The sequence below is a fragment of the Geotrypetes seraphini genome, chromosome 3, assembly GCF_902459505.1.
Source record: "Geotrypetes seraphini chromosome 3, aGeoSer1.1, whole genome shotgun sequence".
Lineage (NCBI taxonomy): Eukaryota > Metazoa > Chordata > Amphibia > Gymnophiona > Dermophiidae > Geotrypetes > Geotrypetes seraphini.
In genome coordinates, this window is record NC_047086.1 from 201,685,069 (window position 1) to 201,702,927 (window position 17,859).

The 17,859-nt window shown below is 53.2% G+C and overlaps 1 protein-coding gene across 6 annotated transcripts in view; it reads right to left on the bottom strand.

Annotated features, from left to right (window-relative positions):
- Positions 1–17,859, bottom strand: part of SENP1 (SUMO specific peptidase 1) — a 311,959-nt gene that overhangs the window by 286,432 nt on the left and 7,668 nt on the right. The window lies entirely within an intron of this gene.

The window sequence follows — 17,859 nt, forward strand, 5'->3', positions numbered from 1 at the left end:
TCTTCTCCAAAACCAATTCTTTCCATAAGGTGACCTACCCAAAATAAACTTGAATACATCCTCACCTCTCCCCCCCCCTTTTATTTTACAACTCTCTGCGCTTCCTTCATAAGATGCTGCAGAATGAACAAGTCACAAATATTAACTTAGGTGGAATATCTAGTTTGATGCAAATGTAATTTTCAGACTATTAAAAAAAAAAAAAAAAAAAAAAAGGTGGAAGGAAGGCCAAAACAGCCATGGTTAAAAGTAATCAATATACACCGAAAAACTGGCCTTGTAAATAATAAACCAGTGAAGGGTGATTGAAACTAAATTATAAGAAAGCTCAGAGATTTGAAACTCTGAAGGGAAGGTTTTGAGGCCTCCCTTAGGGAAAGAGTTTACCTTCCAGTCATAGCCCTCTTATGAAAAATGTTTAATCACTCCTCCAAAGGTATTATATGAAAAACCACTTCAAAATACTTCAAAAAATGTCCAACAAGGTACTAGTTTAAAACTTGCAATTGTCACTGCACTTATGGCAAGTTCTAACAAGTTTACTTAACTTATAAGCAGGTTTAGGGGGGGTCCCTGAGTACAGGCGTGACCCTGGAGGATTGGAAGATAGCAAATGTTACGCCCATCTTCAAAAAGGGATCAAGAGGTGACCCGAGGAACTACAGACAGGTAAGTCTGACCTCGTTTCCGGGGAAGATGGCGGAAGTGCTGATAAAGCACAGTTACTTACCGTAACAGGTGTTATCCAGGGACAGCAGGCATATATTCTCACATGTGGGTGACGTTATCTACGGAGCCCCGATGCGGAAGCATTTACAAGCAAACTTGATTGAAGATTTAAGTTTGCTCTGCTGCTCCACACATGCGTGCCTTCCTGCTCCACTAGGGGGCGCATCCCCTCGTGGTCTCCAGTTCACTTAACTAGCAAAGAAGCCAACCTCGGGGAGGTGGGTGGGTTGTGAGAATATATGCCTGCTGTCCCTGGATAACACCTGTTACGGTAAGTAACTGTGCTTTATCCCAGGACAAGCAGGCATGATATTCTCACATGTGGGTGACCTCCAAGCTAACTGAAAAGGGGTGGAGGGAAGTTGGCAATTTAAGCAAATAGATTTCGCAAAACCGATTGGCCGAACCGGCCATCGCTCCTGGACAGTGAGTCCAGACAGTAATGGGAGGTGAAAGTATGAACCGAAGACCACGTGGCAGCCTTGCAGATTTCCTCAATAGGTGTGGACCTGAGGAACGCTACGGAGGCTGCCATCGCTCGGACCTTGTGTCCCGTTACTCGACCATGCAGTGCGAGACCAGCCTGAGCGTAGCAGAAGGAGATGCAATCGGCCAACCAGTTGGACAAGGTGCGCTTGGAGACTGGGTGACCTAACCGGTTTGGGTCGAAGGACATAAACAATTGTGGGACTTTCCGGTGTGGTTGAGTGCGTTGGAGGTAGAAGGCCAACGCTCTCACAGTCAAGAGTGTGGCGCGCCACCTCTCCGGGATGAGAGTGGGGCTTGGGAAAAAACACAGGTAAGACAATGGACTGATTGAGATGAAAATCAGACACTACTTTAGGCAAGAACTTTGGATGAGTGCGGAGTACCACCTTGTCGTGATGGAATACCGTGAAGGGTGGGTCCGCCACAAGAGCTTGTAGCTCACTAACCCGCCGAGCGGAAGTGAGCGCAAGCAGGAAAATCACCTTCCAAGTGAGGAATTTTGGATGGCATTTGTCTAGGGTCTCAAATGGAGGTTTCATTAGTTGAGCCAGAACCACGTTAAGGTCCCAAACCACCGGGGGAGGTTTGAGAGGAGGGTGGACATTCAGAAGACCCTTCATGAAGAGAGAGACTAGGGGGTGGAGCGAGAGAGCTTTCCCTTCCAGGGGCTGATGGAAGGCTGCAATCACACTGAGGTGTACTCGAATGAAGTTGGTCTTTAGGCTGGAGTGAGATAATTGAAGTAAATAGTCAAGGACCAGGGGGACGGGGACCGACACCGGGTCCTGGCTGTGAGAGGAGCACCAGGCTGAGAATCTGGTCCACTTTTGGGAGCAGCAGGTTCTCGTTGAGGTCTTTCTAGAGGCCTCCAATATCTCCTTTACTGATTGAGACACGGGGAGAGAAGTCAGGGAGAAAGAAACCAAGCATTCAGATGAAGAGATTGAAGATTGGGATGTAACAGCGAACCCTGACCCTGTGATAGTAGAGAGGGAAACTGAGGCAGAGGCAGTGGATCTCTGACACTGAGTTGAAGTAGAAGGGAAAACCAAGGCTGGCGTGGCCAGCGAGGAGCAATCAGGATCAGGGTGGCTTGTACTGTTTTCAGGTGGACAAGCGTCCGCAGGATCAGAGGAAACGGCGGGAACGCGTACAGGAACCTTCCTTCCCAGTCGAGGAGGAAGGCGTCGGCCTCGAGCCGGTCCGGGGAGTACATCCGGGAGCAGAAGAGAGGCAGTTTGTGATTGTGGGGGGATGCGAACAGATCTATTTGAGATGTCCCCCACTGTTTGAACACCTGTCGTAGGGTTTGAGAGTGCAGTGACCACTCGTGTGGCTGGAGGAGGCGGCTGAGTCTGTCCGCCAGACAGTTTTGTTCTCCTTGTATGTACACCGCTCGAAGGAAGGTGTTGTTGGAGATTGCCCATTTCCAGAGGCGCAGGGCTTCCCGACAGAGGGACCAAGACCCTGTTCCTCCTTGTTTGTTTACATAGTACATTGCTACCTGGTTGTCGGTTCGGATGAGGACCATCCGGTCGTGGAGCAGATGTTGAAAGGCTACAGCTGCGAGATAGATGGCCCGGAGCTCTAGCACGTTGATGTGACAGCGGCGGTCTTCCGCTGACCACATCCCCTGCGTGTGTAGGCCGTCCAGATGGGCTCCCCAAGCGTACTCTGACGAGTCCGTGGTGAGTACTTTGCTGTGATGAGGGGCGAGGAAGAGTAAACCTTTGGAAAGATTTGAAGAGTCGGCCCACCAGCGGAGCGATCTTTGCAAGGAAGGAGTCACTGTCACGGGACGGTCGATCGGGTCCCGGTCTTGACGCCATTGAGAGGCCAGGGTCCATTGAGGGATTCTCAGATGGAGGCGGGCGAAGGGTGTGACATGGACGGTGGAGGCCATGTGGTCTAGGAGAGTCATCATCTGTCAAGCTGATACCGAGGTCAGCCGAGAGATCCTTCGACTCAGACTTACTAATGCCTCTAGGCGCGGAGGGGGGAGGAAGGAACGGAGGCGAACCATATCCAGCGTGGCCCCGATGAACTGTAGGGACTGCGAGGGGCGTAGTTGGGATTTTGGGAAGTTTATTTAGAACCCCAGACTTTGTAGGTAGGTAATAGTCTGTTGGGTCGCTGAGATAACCCCTTCCCTGGACAGGGCTTTGATCAGCCAATCGTCCAGGTAGGGGAATGCCTGGAGGCCCTGGGAACGTAAGGTTGCTGCAACCACCACGAGGCACTTGGTGAAGACCCGAGGTGATGATGCTAGGCCGAAGGGGAGGACTCGGTATTGTAGGTGCCAGTCCCCTACCTGAAAACGCAAGAACTTGCGGTGAGCGGGGTGTACTGGGACATGTGTGCACGCCTCCTTCAGATCGAGGGAGCAGAGCCAGTCGCCCTCGTCGATCAGGGGGTAGAGGGTCGGTAGGGAAAGCATCCAAAATTTTTCCCGTACTAAAAATTTGTTGAGGCATCTCAAGTCTAGTATTGGGCGTAGGTCTCCCATTTTTTTCGGTACCAGGAAGTAACGGGAGTAGAAGCCCTTCCCCCGTTGGTTGGGGGGAACGTCCTCCACTGCCCTGAGGCGAAGCAGGTCTCGAGCCTCGGAGAGGAGTAGGGGTAGCTACGTCCGGTTTGGAGGGCAATTCCTTGGGGGGTTGTCTGGAGGCATGGCCCGAAAGTTGAGAGAGTATCCTGATAAGATCACGCCAAGGACCCATGCGTCTGACGTGACTTGTTCCCAGCGAGGGTAAAAGGCTTTGAGGCGGCCCCCGATGGGAAGGAGGCCTGGGACTATGGCGGAGGGGGCCCGCCCCCTTCCGCGAATCCCGTCAAAAGGACGGGGGTGGTTTGGAAGTCACAGGCGGTTGGGACTTGGACATGGCCCGGTGGTGGGCTTGCGGATGCCTGGGTGGAGGCCGCGAGAAGGGAGGGGTGGATTTTTGTGGGTAGCGGCGTGGAGGGGCCCTGAACGGCCTGGGCGCGGGCGGTTTAGGTTTTTGCCGGACGAGGGAGGCAAACGAGCGTTCGTGTTCGGAGAGGCGTTTTGTAGCCGCCTCGATCGTGTCATCAAACAGTTCTTTTCCCACGCAGGGTAGGTTAGCCAACCGGTCCTGTAAGTTGGGGTCCATGTCGACCAGGCGCAGCCAAGCTAGTCGGCGCATAGCGATAGCAAAGGCTGCCTCTCTAGAGGAGAGTTCGAAGCCATCGTAGGCCGCGTGGAATAGATGGAGGCGCAGGTTGGAGAGGGACTCTAAAAGCAGGCCAAACGCTCCTTGGCGGGGGCCGGTAGGTCAGTCTCAAAGGCTCTCAATAGTCCAATGAGGTGTTTGAGGTAGGATGTGAAGGTGAAAGTGTAGCTTTGCACCCTAGAGGCCATCATGGCATTTTGATATAGTCTCCTGCCGAACTTGTCTAGGGTTCGGCCTTCTCGGCCTGGGGGGCCCGCGGCTGAGACCCGGGATGGGTGGGCCTTTTTCAAGGAGGATTCTACTAGCAGCGACTGGTGGGAGAGCTGTGGTTGTTCGAATCCCGGGTAGGGTACTGTGCGGTACTTGGCCTCCATTTTGGAGGGTACGGCTGTGACCATGTAGGGGGTCTCCAGGTTCCTGAAGAAGGCCTGTTGGAGTACCGGGTTAGGCGGTAAGCGGAGGGACTCTCTGGGTAGGGATGGCATATCCAGCTCCGCTAGGTATTCCTTGGAGTATCTGGAGTCGGACTGGAGGTCTACGTCCAAAGCGTGGCCCATGTCCTGGACAAAGCGAGTGAAGGATGGGCGAGGTGTTCCCGAGGTCCCGTGCGGGGTCGGTGAACGAGACCTCCGTCGGGTGGAGAAGGATGGGGAGGCTTCCCTCGAGTATCGAGGTTCCTGCTCCGATCCACGCTCCGAGACCGGGGAAGTACTGTGAAAGTGTTCCGGGGTCGTAGATCTCCGACGTCTCGAGGAGCCCCTCGGAGACGATGTCGGGGTTCGAGGTACCGATTGATGTCGAACATGCGACCTCGGGTCGGAGTCCCGGTCCGAGGGGGAGTTCGGAGGATGCGCAGGTTGGAGAGTGATAACTCAGCCACCCTTAGCGGTCCCGTACGAGGTGTAGGTGAACGGCCTCGTAGAGTGGGGGAACCCCGGGCCTTCTTAGAGGTACGGCGGTTCGAGATTTCTGTCGTTTTAGCACAACGTTTTGCACCGCGGCGGTCTGTGGAGGGAGAGCGCCTCGGGTGCCTCGGTGAGGAGTCCGAGGAGGATGGAATGCGGCGAAGCTTGCGCGCTTTTCTTCGAGGTGGCTCGACGCGAGGCTCAGGCTGATCTGGCACATGCGGGGTCGAGGTCGATTGCAAATGGGCCATTGCAGCGGACAGCTCCGACGAGATCATCGCTCGGAGTAGGTCCTGGAAAATGGGCACGGAAGCATCGAGGGCATGTCCACTGCCTCGGTGCACTCCACCGGGGGCGACCTCGTATCAGAGTATTCCCTTGTGGTGGAGGCACGGCCCGAAGGCTTGGAGGGCTTTGCCGGGGCTGTAAGCATGGGACTTCCAACATGCGTCGCCGGTGTCCCTGAGGCCGGTTTCTTTGCTGGTACAGAACTTGAAGAGGGAAGAGGGGACTTACCCGGAGCCGAGGTTTTCTGTTGTCCCGAGGGTTTCGGGTTCGAGTCTCAAGGCGATGCCGAGGTATTCGGGGCCGAGGTCGAGGCCGGGGCCGACCTCGAGGCCGAGGTAGAGGGTTGGTCCGGGGCGAAAAGATCCGCCATGCGGGCTTTCCTTCGACGGAGGGCCCGGTTCTGGAAAGTAGCGCACTGGGGGCAGGAGTCGGTTGGATGAGCGGCCCCCAGGCAGAGGATGCACCGGCGATGCGGGTCTGTGATGGAAAGAAGCCGCTCGCACCGGGAGCACTTTTTAAAGCCGGTCAAAGGCCGGGACATAGAATCGAAACTGGCCGCGGCTCGAATAGCCACACGGCCACGGGGACCCGGAAGCCTCCGGGTCAGTGAAAAACGAAGCAGGAACAGTTGAAACAAGAAAAAACTCGCGCACAGCGACTAAATCGAGAAAAACAATAAAAAATTGCGGTGCTAGAAGGCAGTTGGGGCAGAGCCTGAAAAAACACGACTTCTAGGCTCAGCGGAAAATTTTGAACTGGAGACCACGAGGGGATGCGCCCCCTAGTGGAGCAGGAAGGCACGCATGCGTGGAGCAGCAGAGCAAACTTAAATCTTCAATCAAGTTTGCTTGAAAATGCTTCCGCATCGGGGCTCCGTAGATGACGTCACCCACATGTGAGAATATCATGCCTGCTTGTCCTGGGATAAAAGACAGCATCGATGAGCATCTAGAAAAAAAATAAACTGATGAAAACAAGCCAGCATGGCTTCTGCAAGGGAAGATCATGCCTAACGAACTTATTACACTTCTTTGAATGAATTAACAAACAAATGGACAAAGGGGACCTCATAGACATCGCATATTTGGATTTCCAAAAAGCCTTTGACTAGGTACCCCATGAATGCCTACTACGGAAACTGAAGAGCCATGGGGTGGAAGGAGACGTACATAGATGGATCAAAAATTGGCTGGCGGGTAGGAAGCAGAGGGTAGGAGTGAAGGGCCACTACTCTGACTGGAGGAGGGTCACGAGTGGTGTTCTGCAGGGGTCGGTGCTCGGACCACTGCTGTTCAATGTATTCATAAACGTTCTAGAAACATGGACAAAGTGCGAGGTAATAAAATTTGCAGACAACACCAAACTATTTAGTAGAGTTGGGACAAAAGAGGACTGTGAAGATTTAAAAAGGGACCTGAACAAACTAGAAGAGTGGGTAGTGAGATGGCAGATGAAATTTAATGTAGAGAATGTAAAGTCTTACATGTGGGAAACAGAAACCCGAAGTACAGTTATACGATGGGAGGGCTGGAAATGGGTGAAAGCACCCTAGAAAAGGACTTGGGGGTAATGGTGGACAAGACAATGAAGCCATCAGCAGAATGCGCAGTGGCCTCAAAGAAGGCAAATAGAATGCTAGGTATTATCAAGAATGGTATTACAGCCAGAACGAAAGAGGTTATCCTGCCGTTGTATTGGGCGATGGTGCGCCCGCATCTGGAGTACTGTGTCCAATATTGGTCGCCGTACCTTAAGAAGGATATGGCGTTACTCGAGAGGGTTCAGAAAAGAGCGACGCAATTGATAAAAGGTATGGAAAACCTTTCAGATGCTGAAAGACTAGAGAAACTGAGGCTCTTTTCACTGAAAAAGCGGAGACTTAGAGGGGACATGATAGAGACTTACAAGATCATGAAGGGCATAGAGAAAATGGAGAGCGACAGATTCTTCAAACTTTCGAAAACTACGAGAAGGCACTCAGAAAATTAAAAGGGGACAGATTCAGAACCAACGCTAGGAAGTTCTTCTTCACCCAAAGGGTGGTGGATACCTGGAATGACCTTCCAGAGGGTGTAATAGGACAGAGCATGATATTGGGGTTCAAGAAAGGATTAGATAATTTCCTGAAGGGAAAAGGGATAGAAGGGTATAGATAGAAAAATACTATACAGGTCCTGGACCTGATGGGCTGCCCACGTGGGCGGACTGCTGGGCATGATGGACCTCTGGTCTAACCCAGCAGAGGCAATGCTTATGTTCTTATGTAATGATGCAGTTTGATGAATTAAAGAGCAGCAAATTGCCTGGACCAGATAGCAAACATACTGACAGAACTTTTAAAAAAATCAACTCGCGGCCGCCAGTGCTTTTGAGCACACTTACCATCAGGACAGGCAGTCCCACAGCTACCTGGCCATCAGCCAGCTGAGGGTCCTTCCTGGGTTCTTTTAATCGCCAGACAGCCGCGGAAAGAGGCCCATGGTTGTGAGCCGAAGGGGCGTGGCTAAAGGGGCACGCCCCTGCGGAGCAAGTAGCTGATATATCGATCCCTACTACTATGGGCAAGAGGAAGGCCAAAGAGCACAGTTACTTACCGTAACAGGTGTTATCCAGGGACAGCAGGCAGATATTCTTAACGCATGGGTGACGTCACCGACGGAGCCCCGGTACGGACCTTTTTAACTAGAAAGTTCTAGTTGGCCGCACCGCGCATGCGCGAGTGCCTTCCCGCCCGACGGAGGAGTGCGTGGTCCCCAGTTAAGATAAGCCAGCTAAGAAGCCAACCCGGGGAGGAGGGTGGGACGTAAGAATATCTGCCTGCTGTCCCTGGATAACACCTGTTACGGTAAGTAACTGTGCTTTATCCCAGGACAAGCAGGCAGCATATTCTTAACGCATGGGTGACCTCCAAGCTAACAGAGAGGGAGGAGGGATGGTTGGCCATTAGGAAAATAAATTTTGCAACACAGATTGGCCGAAGTGTCCATCCCGTCTGGAGAAGGCATCCAGACAGTAGTGAGTAGTGAACGTGTGAACTGAGGACCAAGTGGCAGCCCTGCAGATTTCCTCGATGGGTGTGGAACGGAGGAAAGCCACAGAAGCAGCCATAGCTCTGACCCTGTGGGCCCTGACAACACCTTCCAGTGCGAGACCGGCCCGAGCATAACAGAACGCAATGCAGGCAGCAAGCCAATTGGAAAGCGTCCGTTTAGAGACAGGACGACCAAGACAGTTAGGATCAAAGGTCAGAAAGAGCTGAGGAGACGAGCGGTGAGTCCTGGTACGGTCAAGGTAGTAAGCCAGGGCACGCTTACAGTCCAGCGTGTGCAACGCCTGTTCCCCTGGATGAGAATGGGGTTTAGGGAAAAAGACAGGCAACACAATGGACTGGTTGAGGTGAAAAGCCGAGACCACCTTGGGAAGGAATTTAGGATGGGTACGCAGAACCACCTTGTCATGGTGAAAAACCGTGAAAGGTGGGTCTGCAACCAGTGCATGCAGCTCACTAACCCTCCTGGCAGAGGTGATGGCAATGAGGAAAAGCACCTTCCATGTGAGGAATTTGAGTGAAGTTGTTGCAAGAGGCTCAAATGGAGGTTTCATGAGGGCTGATAAAACCACATTCAGGTCCCAGACCACCGGAGGAGGCTGCAGAGGCGGTTTGACATTGAAGAGGCCTCTCATGAACCGGGAAACCAGTGGATGAGCCATGAGAGGTTTTCCGAGGATAGGCTCATGAAACGCAGTGATGGTACTGAGGTGGACTCTGATTGAGGTAGACTTGAGGCCAGCGTCTGACAGAGAGAGCAAATAGTCCAGTACAGGTTCCACCGCTAATGAGGTGGGATCGTGATGATGCAGTAGACACCAAGAGGAGAACCGGGTCCACTTCTGATGGTAACATTGGAGGGTGGCCGGTTTCCTGGATGCATCCAAAATGCGACGGACAGGCTGAGACAGATTCTCTGGAGAGGTCAGTCCGAGAGAAACCAAGCTGTCAGGTGGTGCGAGGACAGGTTGGGATGTAGTAGAGACCGATGCTGCTGTGAAAGTAGAGTAGGAAACACAGGAAGAGGAATGGGCTCCCTGGAGCTGAGCTGGAGCAGGAGGGAGAACCAGTGTTGGCGGGGCCACCGAGGGGCAATGAGAATCATGGTGGCTCTGTCCCTGCGGAGTTTGAATAACGTCCGCAACATTAGAGGCAGTGGAGGAAAGGCATAGAGGAACCGATCTGTCCAGTTGAGCAGGAATGCATCTGGGGCCAGACGATGAGGGGAGTAGAGTCTGGAGCAGAACTGGGGCAGCTGATGATTGTGAGGAGCTGCAAAGAGGTCCACTTGTGGAGTGCCCCAGCGAGCAAAGATGGAGTGGAGCGTGGGGGGATGCAGAGTCCACTCGTGAGGTTGAAGGATGCGGCTGAGATTGTCGGCCAGGGAGTTTTGTTCGCCCTGGATATAGACAGCCTTGAGGAAGAGATTGCGGCCCATGGCCCAGGTCCAGATGTGGAGAGCCTCCTGACAAAGGAGGCGAGATCCGGTGCCGCCTTGCTTGTTTATGTAGTACATGGCGACTTGATTGTCTGTGCACAGGAGAAGAACCTGAGGGCAGAGAAGGTGCTGGAAGGCCTTGAGCGCATTGAACATGGCTCGGAGTTCCAGAAAATTGATATGATGTCGACGCTCCTGAGGGGTCCAGAGTCCCTGGGTGCGTAGATCTCCCAGGTGAGCTCCCCACGCATAGGGGGAGGCATCCGTGGTTATGATCATGGAGTGAGGGGGTGGATGAAAAAGGAGACCCCTGGAAAGATTGGAGGAGTTCAACCACCATTGAAGAGAGAGCTGAAGAGACGATGTCACAGAGATGGGATGTGAAAGAGGATCTGTGGTTTGTGACCATTGGTTGGCTAGAGTCCACTGGGGAGTTCTGAGGTGGAGGCGTGCTAGAGGAAGAACGTGGACCGTCGATGCCATGTGGCCCAGGAGGACCATCATCTGTCGAGCAGGTATGAATTGATGAAGGAGCACCTGCCGACAGAGGTGGAGCAGGGTCTGGTGGCGGTCGGAGGGGAGGAACGCCCTCATCAGATTGGTGTCGAGAACTGCTCCGATGAACTGAAGGCGCTGCGTGGGAAGCAGATGCGACTTGGGGTAATTGATCTCGAACCCCAAGAGATGGAGGAAAGAGATGGTTTGATGAGTGGCTTGCAGCACAAGTGGAGATGTAGTTGCTTTCACTAGCCAATCGTCCAAGTAGGGGAACACCTGTAGGTTGTGAGACCTGAGAAAGGCCGCTACCACAATAAGGCACTTGGTGAACACCTGGGGCGATGATGCGAGACCAAAGGGCAGCACTTTGTACTGATAGTGGTGCTGCTGTATCTGGAATCGGAGGTAGCGACGTGAAGTCTGATGGATTGGAATGTGTGTGTAGGCCTCCTTGAGGTCTAGGGAACATAGCCAGTCGTGTTGAGAGAGAAGAGGGTAAAGCGTGGCAAGGGAGAGCATTCTGAACTTTTCCTTGACCAAACACTTGTTGAGGTCCCCGAGATCGAGGATGGGACGAAGGTCTCCTGTTTTCTTGGGTACCAGGAAGTAGCGGGAGTAGAATCCCTGACCCCGTTGGTCTGGGGGAACTTCTTCGATGGCATTGAGAAGGAGGAGGGATTGGACCTCCTTTAGGAGGAGTGGAGTTTGGGAAGAGTGAGAAGCAGACTCTACGGGAGGATTGTCGGATGGAAGAGTCTGGAAATGAAGTGAGTATCCGTGGCGAATGATGTTGAGTACCCACTGGTCTGATGTGATGACCTCCCAGCGATGGAGAAAAATGGTGAGGCGGCCTCCGATTGGTTGAGGAAGAGGCGCCGAGGGTTGGAGACTGGCTATGCCCTGGAGAAAGGAGTCAAAAGGGCTGAGGAGGTTTAGATTGAGGCAGAGGCTTGGTCGGCTGGTGAGATTGAGGGCGTGCCTGAGCGTGCTGTTGCTGGCGAGGACGGCGAGATTGCTGCTGAGGGGGATTAAGCGGTCTGGCAGAGAACCTTCGTTGATAAGAGGACTGAGGCCTGTAAGGTCGTGCAGGTGGAGTCTTCTTTTTAGGCTTAATCAGCGTGTCCCATCTGGTCTCATGAGCCGAAAGTTTTTGTGTTGTGGAATCTAGAGACTCTCCAAAAAGTTCATCACCAAGGCAGGGCGCGTTGGCGAGGCGGTCTTGGTGGTTTATGTCAAGGTCAGACACCCTCAGCCAGGCTAGGCGTCGCATGGCTACAGCCAGTGCAGAGGCTCGGGAAGTGAGTTCGAAGGAATCATAAATCGAGCGCACCATGAATTTTCTGAGTTGAAGGAGGCTGGAAATCTGTTGTTGGAAAAGCGGGACCTTACGCTCAGGAACGTATTTTTGCAGGGCGGAAAGTTGCTGGACCAGGTGCTTCATATAAAAGGAGAAGTGGAAGGTATAGTTGTTTGCCCTGTTAGCCAGCATGGCATTTTGATACAGGCGCTTTCCAAATTTGTCCATTGTCTTACCCTCTCTGCCAGGAGGGGTGGAGGCATAAACACTGGAGCCCTGGGATTTTTTTAATGTGGACTCTACAAGGAGACTCTCATGAGGCAATTGAGGTTTATCAAATCCCGGAATAGGGATGACTCGGTATAAACTGTCCAGTTTTCTGGGGGCACCCGGGACAGTAAGGGGGTTTTCCAAATTTTTATAAAATGTTTCCCGTAAGATATCATGTACGGGCAGTTTAATAAATTCCTTGGGAGGTTGGTCGAAGTCCAAGGCATCTAAAAAAGCCTGGGACTTTTTAGAGTTGGACTCTAATGGGATTGAAAGAGCCGCTGACATCTCCCGAAGGAATTTCGTAAATGAGGATTGCTCAGGCTTGGAAGTGGTATCAGCCATAGAGGGTTCCTCATCTGTGGAAGAGGCATCCTCCTCTGTACCGAGTGGGGATTGTTCCCATAAGTCCGGGTCCCTAACGGCAGGCTCAGTATGGCGTGTTTTGGAAAGAGATTTGCCAGAGCGCATGGATACGGTACCGGGAGATGAAGACCGGTGTCGATCCCTGTCCCGGGATGGTGCCGAACGCGGTCCCGGGAAGACCGGAGTCGATCCCGGGACCGGGAGGGGTCCTCCGCAGTGCAAGTCTGGAGCTCAGGCTGGGCAGATAAGACCGGCATGGAGGTGTTCAGCGGTACCGAGGGGGTGGACACCGGTGGGATGGTGCGAGGCTCGGGCCGGTCCGGCACCGGAAGGAGCGGTGCCAGCAGGGTCGGGAGTAGGTGTTGGAGTTGCTGCTGTAGCTGCTCCTGTAATTTGTCCTGGAGGATGGCCGAGATGCGGTCCTCCAATGGGGGCACCGGTACCGTTTTAGTTTTCTTCGGTACCACAGGTGCTGCTCGACGCTCCGGCGATGAGGAGGCCGATGACGAGGCACTCACCGAGATCGGAGCAGAGCGTTTACGGGATCTGCGGGACGCCGGAAGGACTGGTGTCGCCGCTGTGGCTGGAGGACGCTCAAGGGAAGTGGAAGGCTTCTTAGCCGGCTTACCTGGCGCTATCGACCCCGAAGAAGGGTCAGGCGGTGTCGATATGGTCGGTGCCGATTTAGGTGGCGCCGTCAACTTAGGGGCCGGATCCATGGCAGAACTGGTGCCGAAGAGGAGATTCTGCTGGATTTGCCGGTTTTTAAGTGTGCGTTTCTTGAGAGTAGCACAGCGGGTGCAAGTGTCAGCCCGATGCTCTGAACCCAAACACTGCAGGCACCAATTGTGTGGGTCCGTTAGGGAGATCGGGCGTGCACACCGCTGGCACTTCTTGAAGCCCGGTTGGGTGGGCATGAAGGGAAACACGGCCTCCGCAAAATCAAACCCGGAGGTCTGTATGATTACAACAGGCCCCGCCGGGGCCGGTTGAAAAAACAAAGAAAAATTATTATTATTTTTTTTTTTTTAGTAGAAAAAAAGAATCCGAAAGGGAAAATGAGAAAAAAGATCAAAAAAAGCGCGAGCGGGAAGGCAAAAAGAGAGTTTTCAACAGCCGTTGAAAGCACACGCGTCTTCTTCGCTCCGCGGAAACGAAGAAACTGGGGACCACGCACTCTTCCGTCGGGCGGGAAGGCACTCGTGCATGCGCGGTGCGGCCAACTAGAACTTTCTAGTTAAAAAGGTCCGTACCGGGGCTCCGTCGGTGACGTCACCCATGCGTTAAGAATATGCTGCCTGCTTGTCCTGGGATAATAATTCCACCTACTTTGATTACGGGCCCGATGGATCGTCATCTGATGGTTCCTATCTTGCTACATGTGGAAGAGCAGGTAACTTTAGATATTCAAGCTGCCTCATTATCCTCTGGGGAACTTTCACCACCTCCTCAACCACCATATTCTCTGGGGTCAGTAGACTCTTCCCCCTTTGATTGAGGGAGTAGTCTCTCCTCTACAATCATCTTTATTATCTGGATTGGAGGTTTCAGGACAATCTTCAGGGGAAGCTAAAAGGGCTGACTCCCGTGCAGATGGTTATGGGACCAGGCTCTGATGCTCTCCCTAAAGATAAAGTGATCACTCTAAACCAGTGTTCTTCAACCTTTTTATACCCGTGGACCAGCAGAAATAAAATAATTATTTTGTGGACTGGCAAACTACTATGACTGAAATTTTAAAAAACCATTTCCGCCCCATCTCCACGAGCTTGTTCCCCGCAAACCATCTGATCCCATCCACACAAGCCTCAGTTATAATTTTATATTGAACGTATTTTATTAAAGTATAAAAAGAAAAAATATTCTGTACAATTGTCATTTTATAAATACAAATATACAGAGCAAGATTGAAGCCAGAAGTTCCGACACGCTGCTATGGATTTGGCAGATGTCCGCAAAAAGGCATAGAGGGTGTCTGAAAGGAAACAGGCAGCTATCTAAATCTTCGCCACCTCCTGACCATCAGAATCACTGTCAAGGACTCGCTCTGCCCACCGAAACACAGCCCAAGCCACCAGTCCCGCACAAATAGCTGCCTGGACCCCCCAAGGCAGACACATCAAAATCCTGTTTACGAATGGTCTCCAACTTATGCTCCTCAGAGTCTGTTAAGACAGAACTGCCCTCGATGGGCACAGTATGCCGCATAGCAATAGCTGAGACCACCGCATCCATCACTGGCAACTTTAAGGTAGTCCTTTCTCCCACCGGGACAGGATACAAACAAGCCAAGGAGTGCGCAAACTGAAAATATGCCTCCGGCGAAGTCTACTGCGTCAGGATAATATCCAGAAAAAAAATGGATATATTGGACAAGAGAGGGAAGCAGTAGAAATCCACCAAAGAAGAGGGTCCTCAACACTCGGGGTTGCAGGCGACACCTCCTCAAAGCACAACACCAAGGAGATATGCTGAATCAGATCCGAGAGCTTGTCTCTCTGAAAAAGGTGCACTTCAAATGCCTCCTCGCTGGTAGATGGAAAAAAACCCATGTCCCAGTTACCAGCAGCTGTCCCCTTGACAGGATCATGGAGGTGTCCCCACAGGTCCAGGTCCTCATGCAATAGTTAAAACTCTCCTCGGACAACAAGTCCTTGTCCGAGGCCATATGCGGGCACCTGGATGAGGAAGGAGGGGGGACGCGAAAATAATTAAGAGGTCAAAACATAAGGGGGCACAGAGGGACCAAACCCCCAAGACCCACTAGATACAAGTAGGACTCCCGGCCGCCACAAAATATACTTTACACAAAGCAAAAACAAAATGAGGGGAAACCCCCCCTCCCCAGACTTTCTGAAATTTACCGTATTTTCACGCATATAACGCGCGCGTTATACACGTTTTTACCTACCGCGCATACCCCTCGCGCGTTATATGCGTGAGCGCGGTATACAAAAGTTTTTAAACATAGTTCCCACCCCGCCCAACGCCCGATTCACCCCCCCAGCAGGACCGCTCCCACGCGCTCCCACCCGCACCCGCATCCACGATCGGAGCAAGAGGGAGCCCAAGCCCTCTTGCCCGGCCGACTCCCCGACGTCCGATACATCCCCCCCCCCCCCGGCAGGACCACTCGCACCCCCACCCCGAAGGACCGCCGACTTCCCGACAATATCGGGCCAGAAGGGAGCCCAAACCCTCCTGGCCACAGCGACCCCCTAACCCCACCCCGCACTACATTACGGGCAGGAGGGATCCCAGGCCCTCCTGCCCTCGACGCAAACCCCCCTCCCCCCCAACGACCGCCCCCCCCAAGAACCTCCGACCGCCCCCCCCGCCGACCCGCGCCCCCCCTGGCCGACCCCCACGCCCCCCCCACCCCCCTTCCCCGTACCTTTGGTAGTTGGCCGGACAGACGGGAGCCAAACCCGCCTATCCGGCAGGCAGCCAACGAAGGAATGAGGCCGGATTGGCCCATCCGTCCTAAAGCTCCGCCTACTGGTGGGGCCTAAGGCGCGTGGGCCAATCAGAATAGGCCCTGGAGCCTTAGGTCCCACCTGGGGGCGCGGCCTGAGGCACATGGGCCCAACCCGACCATGTGCCTCAGGCCGCGCCCCCAGGTGGGACCTAAGGCTCCAGGGCCTATTCTGATTGGCCCACGCGCCTTAGGCCCCACCAGTAGGCGGAGCTTTAGGACGGATGGGCCAATCCGGCCTCATTCCTTCGTTGGCTGCCTGCCGGACAGGCGGGTTTGGCTCCCGTCTGTCCGGCCAACTACCAAAGGTACGGGGAAGGGGGGTGGGGGGTCGTGGGGGTCGGCCAGGGGGGTCGCGGGTCGGCTGGGGGGGCGGTCGGAGGTTCTTGGGGGGGGCGGTCGTTGGGGGGGAGGGGGGTTTGCGTCGAGGGCAGGAGGGCCTGGGATCCCTCCTGCCCGTAATGTAGTGCGGGGTGGGGTTAGGGGGTCGCCGTGGCCAGGAGGGTTTGGGCTCCCTTCTGGCCCAACTACACAAAGGTACGGGGAAGGCGGGTGGAGGTTCTTGGGGGGGGGGCGGTCTTTGGGGGGAGGGGGTTTGCATCGAGGGCAGGAGGGCCTGGGATCCCTCCTGCCCGTAATGTAGTGCGGGGTGGGGTTAGGGGGTCGCCGTGGCCAGGAGGGTTTGGGCTCCCTCCTGGCCCGATATTGTTGGGGAGTCAGCGGTCCGTCGGGGTGGGGGTGCGAGTGGTCCTGCCGGGGGGGGGATGTATCGGACGTCGGGGGGGGCATCAGGCTTTCAGGATGGGGACAGACCTTCAAGGGGGGACAGGACTTCAAGGGGGGACAGTGCACGGAAAGTCAGGGGGGGTGAACGGAGAGTCGGGACAGCGCACGGAAAGTCAGGGCAGTGCACGGAAGTCAGGGGGGGTGAACGGAGAGTCAGGACAGCGCACGGAAAGTCAGGGCAGTGCACGGAAGTCAGGGGGGGTGAACGGAGAGTCGGGACAGCGCATGGAAAGTCAGGGCAGTGCACGGAAGTCAGGGGGGGTGAACGGAGAGTCAGGGCGGGCGAAAGGAGCGTCGGGCATCATGCGCGGTATACCCGTGAGCGCGGTATACAAAAGTTTTTGTACATATCATCGTGATTTCTGCGCGCTATACCCGTGTGCGCGTTTTACACGGGTGCGCGTTATTTGCGTGAAAATACGGTACTAATATAATCTTTTTGCATTGCTATTGTGAGCTCCATTTTGTATATATGACACACAGAATTCCACCAAACATTATAATTTAACCTGTCATATGTTTTCCAATTGTATGTTATTTGTTGTATTGCTATTCCAGTTAAAATAAACAAAAGCTTGTTGTTATCTGACGAGATTTGACTTCTTGCTCTCATAGTTGTTCCAAATAAAATAGTATCATATGTCAAGGCTACCGGATTTTCTAACATCCTATTAATTTGAGGCCAAATTGATTTCCAAAATGATAAAATAAATGGACAATAGAATAAAAGATGATCTAATGTCCCAGCTTCAAGATGACAGTGCCAACATCTATTAGACTTAGAACTATCTATTTTTTGCAAACGAACAGGGGTCCAAAAAGCTCTATGTAAAAGAAAAAAACCACGTTTGTCTCATAGATGCTGACACCGTACATCTTAACCTCCAAGACCAAAGTCGTGGCCATTGAGATGCATTAATTTGATGCTTTATCTCAATGCTCCAAATGTCTAAGACCATTTTTTGGGTTTTTGTTTACAAATCCAGATATTAATTTATACACTGTGCAGCTCTGTGATCCATTGAATCCATCTGAAAGCATAAGAATTCAAAACTATGATAATTAATGAGGATTTTTT